The sequence below is a fragment of the Acanthochromis polyacanthus genome, chromosome 13 (genome assembly GCF_021347895.1).
Source record: "Acanthochromis polyacanthus isolate Apoly-LR-REF ecotype Palm Island chromosome 13, KAUST_Apoly_ChrSc, whole genome shotgun sequence".
Classification (NCBI taxonomy): domain Eukaryota; kingdom Metazoa; phylum Chordata; class Actinopteri; family Pomacentridae; genus Acanthochromis; species Acanthochromis polyacanthus.
The window spans coordinates 2,373,127-2,386,220 of NC_067125.1; the positions used below are offsets into that span (position 1 = coordinate 2,373,127).

Here is a 13,094-nt window from a genome sequence, read left to right on the forward strand (position 1 = left end):
TGCCATATTTTTTTCTCAGTTTTTCTTATTTTTGTCATTTTTTGTCTCGTTGTCATCATTCAGGTCCTGTTAGTCACATTTTTATCTCAATTTTCTCATTTTTGTCATTTTTTTGTCTTGATTTTTCTCGTTTTTGTCATTTTGTTACTGTGATTTGTGTCATTTTGTCTATTTTTTATTGTTTTGTTTCTCTGTGGGACAGTTTTCTCTCCTTTGGTGGCTCTTGTTGTCTTGTTTGTGTCACTCTGTGTCCACTTTGTGTGTCTAACGTCGTGTCCTGTCTGTCATGTGGTGTTAAGGCTGCTGGCCTCCTTCTCCTCCTGAATCATCTGAAGCCTCCAAAAGGCCAAAGGCTTTGTGTCTGTATGTGTGTGTGTGTGTGTGTGTGTGTGTGTGTCTGTGTTGTGTGTGTTTTGTGTGGTTGTGTGTCGGTCCCTTCCAGATTAAAAGACTGTGGATTTTACAGGCAGAAACAGAGGAGTGCTGCAGAGAGGGAGGCAGATGGAGGTTAGAGCGAGGTGAAGCCTCTGTAGATTTACCCTCCATTTCACTGTCCATCACACACACACACAAAGCACACACACAGTAACACACACAGTAACACACACAGTAACACAGACATTCAGTAAAGCTGTGTGTTCTTGCTGCTCCTCTCCTGCTTCTTTCTCCTCCTAGTTTAGTTTAAATGAGATCTCTCTAATAGTTTTATGTTTTTCTGCTTCTAATTCGGGAGCGTTTTATTTCTCTGTGTTTTAAAGCTCCTTAACCTGCTCTCACCCTCAGCTTCCTGATCTGGGAGCAGCTTTAGTTCCGACCTGCTGCCGTGTTCAGAGTCGCTTTCCTCATGTTTTAGTTTCATGTTTTGTTGTTTTTTTGTCTCATGTTTGCGTCAATCTGTCTTCTTTATGTTGTTTTGTGTCATTTTGTGTCTCAGTTTTGTCGCCTTTCATCCCTCTTGTGTCTCCTTTTCTTATTTCATTTTTAATCATTTTGTGTCTTGTTTGTGTAATTTTGTCACTTTTCAACTCAGTTTGTTGATTTGTCTTTTTTTGTTGTTTTATGTCTTATTTTGCCATTTTATGTCTCGTTTTTGTCATTTAGTGTCATTTTTTGTCTCTTTTGTCATTTTTGTCTCATTTTTATTTCATTTTGTCTCATGTTTTGTGTGTTTTTTTATCATTTTATGTCTCATTTTTGTCATTTTGTATTTTACTTTTGCCATTTTGTGTCATTTTTGTCATTCTGCATCTTTGGTCATTTTGTGTTGCTTTTTGTCTCGTGTTTTGCTTTGTCAATTTATATCTTATTTATTCCATTTTATCTCATTTTATGTCTCATTTTTGTCATTTCATGTAATGTTTTTATTTTGTGTCTTTATATGTTTTGTTTAGTCAAATTTTTTGTCATTTTGTGCTATTTTGTATTATTTTCTGTCTCATTTTTGTCGTTTCGTGTCTTGTTTTTGTGTCCTTTCTGCTGTTTTGTGTTTTTTAGGCTCTTTTTGACCCGTTGTGTCTCATTTGTGTAGTTTTGTCTCATGGTGAAGGTTATTTTTTCACTGAAGAGTCCTCATGATTCTGATTTTACATCCAATCTGAACCAAGCTCCTGTTTGAGAGTTTTTTTAATCACAGATTAGTGTCACTGAATCATGATTTTAAACACGATATTTCTTCTGTGGTTCTTCAGTTATTTCTGCCCCGGTGTTGGGAGCACGTAGACTGATTATATTCCAGAATTATTTCCTCTCGGAGCTGAAGGTTGTTGGTTCTGACCTCACAGCTGTGGAGGAATCTTTTCCTATAAATATCGGCAGAAGCTCTCGGGGTTGAAATGGTTTTTAAGATCTCCTGGTTTCCCTCCGGAGCTGCTTCAGCTGCTGACGCATCTCATCTGATCGTCAATTCAGTCGTTTAGTGGAGAAAACAGCAACTCTGCTCTTTTACTGAAGGTTAATGTGAGTTATTTCCTGTGGTGATGAACTCTGGGGTTTATGTCACAAATAGACTTTCTCTGGATTTCATCTGTTTTAGTGCAGTAAGAGGACAAACTCTACATTTAAACTGCTAACAATGAAGTTTAGGAATGCAGTCGAGCTTCAGATTTTAACGTTTTTAACGTTATAATTTAGTAAACCTTGAAGCCTACAGTCACAACCTGTCTGTGTTTCTACATCTGTCTGTGGCTGAGTTTAATTTTATCACATTTAACTCCAGTCTGCAGCTGGTGATGGTTTTATTTCTATTTTTTCTGAAAGTCAGAGCTGTTCAGGACCAATCATAGACCTGTGTGTGTGTGTGTGTGTGTGTGTGTGTGTGTGTGTGTGTGTGTGTGTGTGCCGCTGACACACTCCCTGGATGTCATGTTTGATGTAATGAGCTTCATGGGTGAGTGTCTCCATGTCTGGTCATTAAACAGAGATTCTGAGATGAGAGATGATCTGTCTGGAATTGATGGATGGAGGGAAGAGGAAGGAAGGTCATTTTCGGTCTCATTTTTGTCATATTATGTCTCATTTTTTCTCATTTGTCATTTTGTGTCTCATTTTTTTCAAAATTTGGATCATTTTGTGTCTCATTTTTTCTCATTGATGTTATTTTGTGTCTCATTTTTATCATTTTGCATCTCATTTTTTCTCATTTCTGTACTTTTGTGTCTAGTTTTTGTTTTTTGCACCTCATTTTTCATTTTGCGTCTCATTCTTTCTTATTTTGTATCTCATTTTGTCTCATTTTTGATATTTTGTCTCATTTTTTCTCATTTTGTGTCTAATTTTTCTCATTTGTTCTCATTTTGTATCCAATTTTGTCTCTTCAATATTTTGTCTCATTTTTACTATTTGTCTCATTTTTTCCTCGTTTTTCTCATTTTGTGTTTCATTTTTTGTCATTTCTGTAATTTTTTGTCTATTTTTTGTTTTCTGTATCTTTTTTTTAAATTTTAAGTCTCATTTTTGTCTCCCTCCCTCAGGAGGATGGAAGGAAGAGGATGGATGGATTTAGGAAACAGAAATAGAGGCAATCGTGACATTTAACCTAAAAAATGATTCTTTGTTAAGTCAAACATTTTTATTAATTTAAATGTGTTTTTATCCATGTACAGGCTCTATAAACATTGTTTTTTATTAATATCCTTCATTAAATGCTAAAAAACACACAGTCCCGTGTAAAATTAAGGATAAAAAATGACTTTTAATCATGATAAAACGACAAAAACGAGAAACACAATGACTAAAATAAGACACAAAATGACAAAAACAAAACAAAAAAATTACAAAAACAAACATAAAATGGTAAAAATGAGACACAAAATGACAATGAGAAAAATGACTAAAATGAGATAATTTACACATTATCCAGTTGCATTGAAATGACAGAAGGAAAGAAATTTTATTTAAAACAAATATAACACTAAAAACACATCTGAACTCTATGAAATAGTGTCAAAAATCTAGATAATACGTCATCTGTGTAGGTTCTCATTCATCAGGTCATGGTTATCCAGAGTAGTTTAAATCAATCCACTGGACTTTAAGAAAGTCCTTGAAGACGTTTCTCCTCTCATCCAAGAGGCTTCTTCAGTTCTGGTGGTGGTTGGTGTTGCCTCAGCTTTTAAACCTCTGTGAGGTGTGTCCAGGGCTATATAATCTATATAATACATCTTGATGCTATAAAATATTGCTGCTTGGCGACCACCAGCTGCTTTCCTGGTGCATTATGGGATGTTTTTAGTGACTTTATGGGGTTTTAATTCAACACACCAGAAGCACTGAAATCCTTTAAAGTGCGATGGAGAATAACGTCCAGGTCACGGGAGGAAACAGGAAGTAGAAGTTCAATGACACCAGACCAGAGTTGGAATCTCCTGGTGGATCGGTTCTGAAGGTTGTAGCTCCTCTTAGAAGGTTGTTGGATGGTTCTGATTCGTTGGGAAGCAGAAACCTCGGCAGACGGGAAGTGGAGTTACTGAGACTTTTAGACTTTTTTCATGGATCCTGATGAAGCTGGTGAGTGAAATGTGATTCCAACCGGTGAGTTTCCTGGAATGAGGCTGGCTGTTTTCATGTGGAGTCACTGATGATGGGTTTATCCTGGACGAGAACACATCCCTATTAGAATACAGGCAGTTGTTAACACTAATGTGCAGCTTTTGATTCCTAAATGTGGTTAAAAGCAGTCAAAACTGGAGCAATTTTCAGCATCAAAAACAAGAATCGACAGCAGACTATGGGAAATTGATAGAATATTATATTTAGAATGTTATTGGTAGCTTTACAGAGATGCTCTCAAACGGGCCATTTTTACAAATCATTTTGTTTATTGCAGTAAGTAAAGTCATTTTTCCTTTGTTTCTACAATTATCTTTGAATAGATATGTGCAATCCAGCTAAAACCTGCAGAAAACCAACTAAAACCAACTAAAACCAACTAAAACTGTCACGGGCTAGGCTGGACAGACCAACACAGAGAGCACCACTACCAGAACCGGAATGATTGCAAGGATTTATTGAGGGAGGATGAATGTGAAGTGAGAGCAGGAACCAGAGTGCAGGGACCAGGGAATGCGGAAGCAGAGGAATGTGGCCGGGTGGGTCCGGAGCCGGGGATCGGCGGTGGTCTGTGGTCCGGGCGGGAGCCGGAGCGTTTGGATGACGGAGTGGATCCCTGGCGGCCAGACTTCAGGGCTAGAAGTCAGCGGAGGAGGCAGAAGGCAGTTCTCTGATGATCCGGGGGGAACTGAAGGGTTATCCGTGTCAGGCGGGGACGATGCTTTTGTCGGTGCAGTTCTGAGAAGGGGCTCCGGGAGGCTGAGTGCTGATGGTGTCTGGCCGGTAATGTTCCGGGAGGTGAGTCGGAGGGCCGTGAGCAGGCGGCGTCTGCTGCGGCTTCAGCAGCCGGGAGGGAAAAGGGGTTTCAGGAGGGGGTCCAGGCGGAACAGGGAATCCGAAAGGGTAGGGGACTGGCGCCGAATGGGTTGGGGGGTTCGGGTAAGGGTTCCAGGCAGGGAGGCTCCCGGGCAGCGGGTTCTGAAAGAGGGCAGGAGAAGGAACGTTAGAAAACGTCAAAAAACACAATAGACTTCAGGAGGCTAGAAGGTGAACTGACTGAGCAGTATATTTCAACAATCTGGCAGGGTGTGGAGTGCTGAACCGGTATTTATTGCAAGGTGAGTGATCAGGGTGATTTCTTCCAGCTGCCCGGGGCTCGAGGAGGAGACTGATTACCCGAGTAGAGACAGCTGTGAAGCCGAGCTCTACTCGGGTGTCGTCCTGCAAGGAAAAACAGGGGAAGAGGGATGGATGGGAGACCAAAGAGCAGACAGGGAGAGAAAACAGGATAGAGGGTAAGGGAGGGGGGTTAGTTTGGGATGCCAGGTGGGGAGGGATAAGAAGAGGGCCCTGACAGTACCCCCCCCTCAACGGGCGCCTCCCGGCGCCCCTCGAAGCCGATCAGGGTGGTTCCGGTAGAAGTCGGTGATGAGGGAAGGGTCCAAAATCCGACTACTGGGGACCCAGCATCGTTCTTCCGGGCCGTAGCCTTCCCAGTCCACCAGATATTGACGCCCCCTACCCCGGCGGCGGACATCCAAGAGGCGGGAGACTGTGTATATCGGTTCACCGTCTAGCAAGCGGGGGGGTGGAGGGGCCGGAACGGGAGGGGCCAGGGGGCTTTCCTGAACCGGCTTGACCTGGGAAACGTGGAAGGTGGGATGGATTTTCATGGCAGCGGGGAGTTTCAAACGAACTGCGGATGGATTGATTATTTTGTCAATAGGGAAAGGACCAATGAATCGGGGAGCCAGTTTCTTGGAGGGGACACGGAGGGGAAGATCCTTGGCCCGAAGCCAGACCTTCTGGCCCGGGGTGTAGATGGGCGCCTCGGAACGATGGCGATTCGCCTGATCCTGGTTTTTGCGAGAGGCACGGAGGAGGGCGGCGCGAGCCTGGCGCCAGGTGCGGGCGCACCGGCGGAGGTGCGCCTCCACTGATGGAACCTCGATCTCACTCTCCCGGTCTGGGAAGAGAGGCGGAGGGTAGCCGTAGGCGCAGTGAAAAGGCGACAGCCCGGTGGAGGAGCAGGGCAAGGTGTTATGTGCGTATTCCACCCAGGGGAGTTGTGAGTTCCAGGAGCTGGGGTTCTTGGACGCCAGGCAGCGCAGGGTGGCCTCCATTTCCTGGTTCAGCCGCTCCGTCTGGCCGTTGCTTTGCGGATGAAAACCGGAAGATAGGCTCACCTTGGCCCCGAGAGCGGTACAGAAGGACCGCCAGACCTGCGATGTAAATTGGGGTCCACGATCCGAGACGATGTCGGTGGGAATGCCATGGGCTCGGAATACGTGGGCCACCAGCAGGTCGGCGGTCTCACGGGCTGAAGGGAGTTTAGACAGAGCAATGAAATGTGCAAACTTAGAGAGCCGATCAATTATAGAGAGGATGGTTGTCATACCTTGTGATGGGGGTAAGCCAGTGACGAAATCCAGGGAAATATGGGACCAAGGTCGGCGTGGAATTGGGAGGGGTTGTAAGAGACCAGCGACAGGTTGGTTAGGGGTTTTGTTTTGTGCACAGACGGAGCAGGCTGAAACGAACTCACGGCAGTCGTGGTTCATAGAGGGCCACCAGAACCGCCGGCGAAGAACCGCCAATGTCCTGGAGACCCCTGGGTGGCACGTTAACTGACTGGAGTGGCACCAGCGGAGCACGTCTGGACGGACGGTCTCCGGGACGAACAGCGTTCCTGGGGGACCGCTCTCGGGAAAAACTTGGTTTTGTTGGGCCCGGCGGACGGTTGTTTCAATATCCCAGGTTAGGCAAGCCAGGTGACAGGGAGACAGAACTGGTTCAGGATCTTCGGGTGCGTTCTCTTTAGAGTAGACGCGAGACAAGGCATCGGGTTTGGCGTTTCTGGTTCCGGGTCGGTAAGAAAGAGTGAAACAGAATCTATCGAAAAATAGAGCCCACCTGGCTTGCCGGGGATTCAGTCGTTTCGCTGACCGGAGGTACTGGAGGTTCTTGTGGTCGGTCCACACCAGGAACGGCTGTTCTGCCCCCTCCAGCCAGTGCCGCCACTCCTCCAGAGCCAATTTCACTGCCAATAGCTCCCGATCTCCCACCGCATAGTTTCTCTCAGCCGGGGTGAGTTTCCGGGAATAGAAGGCGCACGGATGGAGAATCCCATCTCCGCCGGTGCGCTGCGAAAGCACCGCCCCCACTCCGGTGTCCGAGGCGTCCACTTCCACTATAAACTGCAGGCCAGGGTCCGGCTGGACCAGGATCGGGGCGGAGGTGAAATGGTTCTTGAGGGTCTGGAAGGCGGTTTGTGCCATGGGGGACCAGATGAACTTACGGGAGGTGGACGTGAGGGCGGTCAAGGGTGCAGTGATTTGACTATAGTTCCTGATGAAGCGGCGGTAGAAGTTGGCGAAGCCCAGGAACCGCTGGAGCTGTTTGCGGTCCCCGGGCTCCGGCCAACCCTCCACCGCCGCCACCTTGGCTGGATCCATCCTGATCTTCCCAGCAGCAATGATGTAACCCAGGAAGGGCACCGTCGACGCGTGAAACACGCACTTTTCAGCCTTCAAAAAAAGGCGGTTCTCCCGGAGACGTTCGATTACCTTCCGTACGTGCCGACGGTGCTCCTCCAGGCTGCCGGAGAAGATCAGGATGTCGTCGAGGTATACGAAGACAAACCGGTTCAGGAAGTCACGTAGCACATCATTGACTAGATGTTGGAAGACAGCCGGGGCATTGGTGAGGCCAAAGGGCATGACTAGGTATTCAAAGTGGCCCAAGGGGGTGTTAAAGGCTGTCTTCCATTCATCTCCCTCCCGTATCCGGACCAGGTGGTAGGCGTTGCGTAAGTCCAGTTTAGTGAAAATGGTGGCTCCGTGGAGTGGGGTAAATGCTGAGTCCAGAAGGGGAAGGGGATATTTATTGCGGACGGTAATCTGGTTTACCCCCCGGTAGTCCACACAGGGGCGCAGTCCTCCATCTTTCTTTCCCACGAAGAAGAATCCTGCACCAACAGGAGATGTCGAGGGGCGAATCAACCCAGCCGCTAATGACTCTTTTATGTAATCTTCCATAGCCTTTTGCTCTGGTTTGGAGAGGTTGTATAATTTTCCGCTGGGCAAGGGGGCGTCTTTCTGGAGCTCGATGGCGCAATCGTAAGGTCGGTGGGGAGGGAGAGAGAGGGCTTGGTCTTTATCGAATGCGGGAGCTAGGTCATGATATTCTGTGGGGACTCCAGTGAGATCGGGGGGATTGGGACGGGCAGGCGGCGTGGGACTACCAGGGGCCGGGGCAGAAAGAAGGCAGGTGGCATGGCAGTTGGAACTCCACGAAAGAATCTTCCCCTGGGACCAGTCGATGTGGGGGTTGTGGAGCCTTAGCCAGGGATATCCAAGGACCAGGGGGGTGTGTAGGTTGGGGAGAGAGCAAAAGGAGAGGGATTCGGAGTGATTACCAGATATGCGGATGGAGATGGGGATTGTTTGGGCCTTGATGTGTGCTAGACGGTGACCATTTAGAGAGAATGCCGAAAGGGGTGGTTTAATAAATTCAGTGGGAATCTGTAGTTGTTGAACCAGGGACTCGTCGATAAAGTTCCCCTCTGCACCCGAATCCACCAACGCCGCGACTGAACGCTGGCGACCTCTCCACTCGAGAGTGGTTGTCACCCGGAGGTGAGTCGACGGGGAGGAAATCATCGTTCGGCTCACCAGGACCCCCCCGGTCACTGGCGAGCCACGATTTTTCCCGACTTGGCCGGGCAGGTGGCTGAATAGTGTCCCATCTCTCCACAGTACAGGCAGGCGCCCCGTTGTCGGCGCGCCGCCTTTTCTTCCTCGGAGAGGTGGGCCCGGCCAAGCTGCATGGGCTCCTCCCCTGGCGTGAACTGGACTGGGGCAGAAGGGAACGGCCGACTCTGGGTGACTACGGAACGAGGTGGGCTGGTTTTGGGAGGAGGACCGGTGGCGCCGGGATAGGGGGACCGAGGCTGGGCGGGGAGGCGGGGCCGTTGGTATGAGGAAACCAGGGATCTCCTTTGTCTCCGGCGCTCCCGGAGCCGGTTATCCAACCGGATCGTCAGGTCGATGAGCTCTCTCAGGGATCCCAATTCCTCCTTCGGTGCTAACTCATCCTTAAGTTCCTCATTTAAGCCCTCCTGGAAATGGTAACGGAGAGCCGAATCATTCCAGTCACATTCGGCCGCCAGGGTCCGAAACTCGACAGCATATTCTGCTACGCTCCGGCTTCCCTGCTTTAAACTGCCCAGTCGCTTGGCTGCATTTTGCCCCTGGACCGGGTGGTCGAACACTTCCCTCATGGCCTCGACGAATGCTGTATAGGAGTCACAGACTGGGTTGTCATTCATCCAGACCGCCGATCCCCAGCGCCGCGCTGCTCCCCAGCGCCGCGCTGCTCCAGTGAGTAGACTCAATGTATAGGAAATCTTTTGTTCATCTGTGCTGTAGGTCAGCGGTTGCATCGCAAATACTAGTGACGTCTGCATGAGGAACTCTTGACAGGTTCCTTGGTCTCCTGAATAACGTTCTGGAGTGGGGATGAAAGGTTCACGGGCTGGAGGAGAAGCTGGAGCAGCGGGCCGTCGATCTGGAGGGGGGGAGAAATGGATAACTGGGGGGCTACGACCTGTGGATAGCTGGACAAGGGAGGAAGCTACTTGTGATAACTGGGCTGTAATATTACTCATCTGGGTATTCATATGGCGGGTGGTGTCTGCTAAATCTTGCAGGGCTTGACTATGCTGATTCAGGAGAGACGGGGCTGAAGCTACTTGGACCATTTGGCTGGACAAGGCGGTGAGTTGGGCATTCATCTGCTGGTTGGTTTCAGTTAACTCACGGAGGGTTTGGTGATGTTGTCCTAGTAGATTTCCCTGACTGGTGACGGCCTGCATGATGTCGGGTGAGGATGACTGGTCCGGTGCTGATAGCGGGCTCTCCGGGTCCATGTTTATGGCCAGATTGTTCTGTCACGGGCTAGGCTGGGCAGACCAACACAGAGAGCACCACTACCAGAACCGGAATGATTGCAAGGATTTATTGAGGGAGGATGAATGTGAAGTGAGAGCAGGAACCAGAGTGCAGGGACCAGGGAATGCGGAAGCAGAGGAATGTGGCCGGGTGGGTCCGGAGCCGGGGATCGGCGGTGGTCTGTGGTCCGGGCGGGAGCCGGAGCGTTTGGATGACGGAGTGGATCCCTGGCGGCCAGACTTCAGGGCTAGAAGTCAGCGGAGGAGGCAGAAGGCAGTTCTCTGATGATCCGGGGGGAACTGAAGGGTTATCCGTGTCAGGCGGGGACGATGCTTTTGTCGGTGCAGTTCTGAGAAGGGGCTCCGGGAGGCTGAGTGCTGATGGTGTCTGGCCGGTAATGTTCCGGGAGGTGAGTCGGAGGGCCGTGAGCAGGCGGCGTCTGCTGCGGCTTCAGCAGCCGGGAGGGAAAAGGGGTTTCAGGAGGGGGTCCAGGCGGAACAGGGAATCCGAAAGGGTAGGGGACTGGCGCCGAATGGGTTGGGGGGTTCGGGTAAGGGTTCCAGGCAGGGAGGCTCCCGGGCAGCGGGTTCTGAAAGAGGGCAGGAGAAGGAACGTTAGAAAACGTCAAAAAACACAATAGACTTCAGGAGGCTAGAAGGTGAACTGACTGAGCAGTATATTTCAACAATCTGGCAGGGTGTGGAGTGCTGAACCGGTATTTATTGCAAGGTGAGTGATCAGGGTGATTTCTTCCAGCTGCCCGGGGCTCGAGGAGGAGACTGATTACCCGAGTAGAGACAGCTGTGAAGCCGAGCTCTACTCGGGTGTCGTCCTGCAAGGAAAAACAGGGGAAGAGGGATGGATGGGAGACCAAAGAGCAGACAGGGAGAGAAAACAGGATAGAGGGTAAGGGAGGGGGGTTAGTTTGGGATGCCAGGTGGGGAGGGATAAGAAGAGGGCCCTGACAAAAACCAAGTAAAACCAAGTAAAACCAAGTAAAACCAAGTAAAACCAACTAAAACCTCCAGAAACCCTACTGAAACCTGCAGTTTTAGAACTCTTGGTGCTTCTCAGTCTTATTGTATTTGAAAATCGAGCTTTTGTGCCTAAAATGAACCACAAAGTCTGTAAAAATCAGAACATTTTTCTGTCTTTTCTAATCTTTATCTGGTTCTAAGTGTTGAACAGTGTTGGTGGATCTCAGTTCTGGATCAAAATCAGTAAAGTTATTGATCACAATTAATAGTTTATAGCTTTATGTGAACAGAAATCTGACATTTAGCGATTTCCTCTTTATCTGGTTCATGTCCGTTAGATTCAGTCAAACCTCCATCCATCAGTCCTTCCTCTCCATCACCTCCTCCTCCGTCCTCTAACTTCCTCCCTGACCCCTCCATCACCTCCTCCTCCGTCCTCTAACTTCCTCCCTGACCCCTCCATCACCTCCCCCTCCGTCCTCTAACTTCTTCCCTGACCCCTCCATCACCTCCCCCTCCGTCCTCTAACTTCCTCCCTGACCCCTCCATCACCTCCTCCTCCGTCCTCTAACTTCCTCCCTGACCCCTCCATCACCTCCTCCTCCGTCCTCTAACTTCCTCCCTGACCCCTCCATCACCTCCCCCTCCGTCCTCTAACTTCCTCCCTGACCCCTCCATCACCTCCCCCTCCGTCCTCTAACTTCCTCCCTGACCCCTCCATCACCTCCCCCTCCGTCCTCTAACTTCCTCCCTGACCCCTCCATCACCTCCTCCTCCGTCCTCTAACTTCCTCCCTGACCCCTCCATCACCTCCTCCTCCGTCCTCTAACTTCCTCCCTGACCCCTCCATCACCTCCCCCTCCGTCCTCTAACTTCCTCCCTGACCCCTCCATCACCTCCTCCTCCGTCCTCTAACTTCCTCCCTGACCCCTCCATCACCTCCTCCTCCGTCCTCTAACTTCCTCCCTGACCCCTCCATCACCTCCCCCTCCGTCCTCTAACTTCCTCCCTGACCCCTCCATCACCTCCCCCTCCGTCCTCTAACTTCCTCCCTGACCCCTCCATCACCTCCCCCTCCGTCCTCTAACTTCCTCCCTGACCCCTCCATCACCTCCTCCTCCGTCCTCTAACTTCCTCCCTGACCCCTCCATCACCTCCTCCTCCGTCCTCTAACTTCCTCCCTGACCCCTCCATCACCTCCCCCTCCGTCCTCTAACTTCCTCCCTGACCCCTCCATCACCTCCCCCTCCGTCCTCTAACTTCCTCCCTGACCCCTCCATCACCTCCTCCTCCGTCCTCTAACTTCCTCCCTGACCCCTCCATCACCTCCTCCTCCGTCCTCTAACTTCCTCCCTGACCCCTCCATCACCTCCCCCTCCGTCCTCTAACTTCCTCCCTGACCCCTCCATCACCTCCTCCTCCGTCCTCTAACTTCCTCCCTGACCCTCCATCACCTCCCCCTCCGTCCTCTAACTTCCTCCCTGACCCCTCCATCACCTCCTCCTCCGTCCTCTAACTTCCTCCCTGACCCCTCCATCACCTCCTCTCGGCCTCCATCATCCTCGCCTCTCTGCAGCTCATCAGCGTTATTGCAGAGCCGACCCTCTTTCATCATCATCATCATCGTCGTCGTTACGGGAGGTTAAAGATCCGTCGTTGCCGAGGATGTCGTCAGAACATGTTTTTCTTTCATCCTTCTGCTGCAGAACCGTCCACAGATTTAATAGTTTTAATATCGACTGATGGTGAATCTTTGTGTTTGCAGTTAGATTTGGTGATAATCCGTCTGGTGGGCAGAAATAGAGATGATGTCTGACCTCATTATAGCAACACTCACCTCCGTCTGCAGGAAAACTGAACACAAACCTGCAGAAAAACAGCTACAATCAGAAGAAAATCAGCTACAACCTGCAGAAAACCAACTAAAATCAACTAAAACCCACAGAAAACCAGCTAAGACCTGTAGAAAACCAACTAAAACAAACTATAACCTATAGAAAACCAACTGAAACCTTCAGAAGACCAACTACAACCTGCAAAAAAACAATTAAAACCTGCAGAAAACAGTTAAATCAACTAAAACTTGTAGAAAACCAACTAAAACCAACTGAAACTGCTG

The 13,094-nt window shown here is 49.4% G+C and overlaps 1 protein-coding gene and 1 long non-coding RNA gene across 9 annotated transcripts in view; one reads left to right on the plus strand and one right to left on the minus strand.

Annotated features, from left to right (window-relative positions):
* Nucleotides 1-13,094, plus strand: part of si:cabz01090165.1 (uncharacterized protein LOC100333421 homolog) — a 276,030-nt gene that overhangs the window by 12,285 nt on the left and 250,651 nt on the right. The window lies entirely within an intron of this gene.
* LOC127536925 (uncharacterized) lies at nt 11,166-12,418 on the minus strand. 6 transcript variants are annotated; one of them, XR_007946155.1, is made up of 3 exons: nt 12,130-12,418; nt 11,485-12,086; nt 11,166-11,441 (listed from the first exon to the last, which is right to left on the minus strand). It is a non-coding gene; the product is annotated as an uncharacterized LOC127536925 (long non-coding RNA). The 6 variants fall into 6 exon arrangements; XR_007946151.1 differs by having other exon boundaries at nt 11,485-11,914; nt 12,001-12,418; XR_007946150.1 differs by having other exon boundaries at nt 11,485-11,871; nt 11,915-12,418.